Here is a 3,296-nt window from a genome sequence, read left to right on the forward strand (position 1 = left end):
ATAGCAACACTTCTGACTTGTCTTCAAGTCCGATGGCATTAGGTCATTCCCCAAACCCAGATGGTTGAAGGAGAGAACTGAGGTCTGCAGATTGCCTTCTGACCTCCACATGTGTACCACGGTTATGTGCATGAGCACTTATTGCAAAGAAATAACAGTGTAAAAATTATCTTTAAAGGCCCTGTCTTAGTTTTCAATAAGAATAACCCAGTATTTCAGTGATACATCTGGCCAGAAAGCCTGAACAAGGTTAGGGTATATTTTTATCTGAAGCAACAACAAAAAATAGTTTTAAAAAATTTCCAAGAGTTGAGTTACCAATACTATTCAAAAAAGGTGATGTCTCTGTGCCTTTGAACTAGTCTTATACCAGGACACCTTCCCCCTCTTAGTCAGACCATTGCTTGTTTTTACAAAGGAATCCAAGAATTCAATTATTGTGAGAAGCATTGCTCCCAAAGAACTGGAAAGTCTCCTTCTCTCTTCTTTGATAGTGTATGAGTGGCTTGTGTGTAACTTTTTCCAAAATACCTGACAGAATAAACTTAAGTGGGTAACAGCTTATTTGGGCTTTTGGTATCAGAAAGATTTCAGGCCATTGTTTCATGAGAAAGCATGCCACTGTTTTCAAAGGCTTTTAAGATCTTGGTAGACAAGATGCCAAGAGCAGGCTGGATCCAGGGGTGGGTCCAGACTTCAAAGACCAGCCCACGGTGACTTTCTTCTGCCAGTCACGGCAATTCTAAAAGGCTCACTATCCTTCAAAATAGTGTCATAAGCTGGAGGATGCACATTCAAAACAAGAGCCTGTGGGGACATTTCAGATCCAAGACACACACATGTCTTCCTACGTGATCTCTGCCCAGAACCCTTGATTGAAGAACAGGCAGCTAGGAAGACATGCTACAAATTCAATAGATTTTGACTCTTTAACTGAAAATAACAGTTTGTGTATCTCTTTTTATTCTTTCTTTTTAAAATCAATGTTTGCTAATAGTTTAGAATAATAATAATGTGAAAAATATGCTAAAATTAAATTAAAACTCAATTAAGTTTTTTAATTCCCATTAAAAATGTGTGGTTATGTATGGAGAGATTGCCTATTAGATTCCATCTAAAATGCTTCAGAAAAAGTAGAAAAGAAGCCATACTTATACCAAATGAAAAGGGAGATAGAGGTAGATAGATGACTGATAAATAGTTACATAGATAAACAGACAGATGATGGGCAAATAAATAATAGATAGTAGATAAATGGGTGGTAAATTCTTGGCAAGGAAAATTCTAGTTCCATCATGTGGGTCACAGGGCATTAAACTTAGGTATCAGGGTTGGATGAAAGTGTCTCTACCCACTAAGCAATCTCTACTAAACTGAAAAAGTAATTTAATACTTATTTTATGTTGATAAATAATAATTCAAAATAGTTACTCACAAGCCACCAAAAGAGTTTTTCTTGATTTGCTTGATTTTTTGTTTCTCTGCAATCCATTTTTAATATTTTCTCTGTCCTCTTGACTCCTAAATAGTATCTTCTCAACATTTCAAGTATATTTTCTTTATTTCTCCATAAGATTGTTTGTTGGGAGAAAGCATTGCATATCATACTTGGAGAAAAAGAAGAGTTCCCTGGTTTTATCAATCCTATTTAAATTTTGCTTGCATGTATTTGCTCTGTCAAAAATAAATATATTGGGCTGAGGAGATGACTCATTTAATAAAATGTTTACCTTGTGGGAAAAGGGTCCTGAGCTCCACCTCTAAACATACACTTGTAACCCCAGCACTGGGGAGTCAATGACAAACAGATACCTGGGACTCACTCTAGCCACTTTAGCTACCTGGTCATCTCTAGACCAGTGAGAGGCCCTGTCTCAAAAGAAGTGGATGGTGCCTGAGATATGCACACACCAGTGGAACACACTGACAAAGTTTTCAGAAACATGCACAAAGTTCTTCATTTTCCATCTGTGTTATCCACACCTGCTTGCATCAATTGCAATCTGAATCCTGTACTGTAGAAGACGCAAAGAAACAGAGCACCACACAAACTTTTGTATTAGAAATTGTCAGGAGTATTGGCATTTGGTATTGGAATGTTATAAACAACTGAGTAGGAAGCCATCTCAAAAATAAAACACAGACTTGCAGTAGTATGTATGATTTTTTTAATTTTTTTAAAATGATTTATCTTTAAGGTGGTGTGTGTGTGCTACATGTATGTGTGTGCATGTGTATGAGTGTGTTCAAGTGCCCATGAAGCCCAAGAGAGTCTGGGTTCTTACAATGCAGTTTCAGTGGTTGTGAGGTGCTGGACAGGAGAGCTGCGAAATGGAATTGAATTCTCTGCAAGAGCAGCAAGTGCTCTTCATCTCTCAAAACCCCTGAACTAGTTTTTAAACATTATCGTAATGGCAGGAAAGTTGAACACAGTCTCCCTATCCCAAAAATTATTCAGCTGACTTCTGTGCCTCTAGGGAAGTTGCAGGGGTCAGCACATTTGAGGAAATAAAAGTCTCACCCTAGGAAAACCACCTTCCTGATCATTAGATCTCTTTCCAGAAAGGCATATCTATGATTTCAATAGCATGGCTACTGTATCTAAATGTAGGGTCTTCACAGATAAAATAAAAAATATTCAGTTGCAAGTAATTTGCTCCCAAATTCCCTTTCAATGGTATTGCTTTTCTCTTAAAGAATAAATATTTCTGGTTTTATAATTTAGTCTTTTCTAAGAATGCCTAAAATGAGTTGGATTCCTTCTAACCCATACTCTATTACAAGGATTGCATACTGACATACTTCCATTGGTCTTGACTATTGTGACAGACCCTTAGATACTAATTCCAGCAAGTTCTCCCTTCTCACAGCATTCTGCTTACTTTTTGTACTCTAATTCTATCTCCATAGCTCATCAATCTACATGGAGTTACATACTAGTGTGGTTTGAATGAGAAATGGTCCCCAGAGGCTCATGGACTGAAGTCTCCTAGCTTGTCCCTATTTCACTACCTTGGGATCTTTTTTCCTGTACATGCTTGTGCATGTTTGCTCTGCATACATATGATCCAACATTTTAGAAGAATATTCTGTAATGGAGTCGCTATGTCATAGGGTTGTCATCGTTTAAAATACAGCATCAAACAATCCTCAAGATGGGAGTTAGTGAGACAGTGACTGACACAGGGACAAGACCGTTTCGAGATCGGGTTGAGGAGGACTCGCCGTTGGCCATGTCGTTCTTCCTCCCAGGTGTGAATGAAGGAAGTAACTGAGATCTCGTGGTCAAAGTGCTA

At 38.0% G+C, this 3,296-nt stretch overlaps 1 non-coding gene across 1 annotated transcript; it reads right to left on the reverse strand.

Annotated features, from left to right (window-relative positions):
• Positions 1–2,414: 2,414 nt before the first annotated feature.
• LOC119799626 lies at positions 2,415–2,574 on the reverse strand. The gene has a single exon (XR_005282905.1). It is a non-coding gene; the product is annotated as a U1 spliceosomal RNA (small nuclear RNA).
• Positions 2,575–3,296: the final 722 nt, after the last annotated feature.

The sequence above is a fragment of the Arvicola amphibius genome, chromosome 12 (genome assembly GCF_903992535.2).
Source record: "Arvicola amphibius chromosome 12, mArvAmp1.2, whole genome shotgun sequence".
Lineage (NCBI taxonomy): Eukaryota > Metazoa > Chordata > Mammalia > Rodentia > Cricetidae > Arvicola > Arvicola amphibius.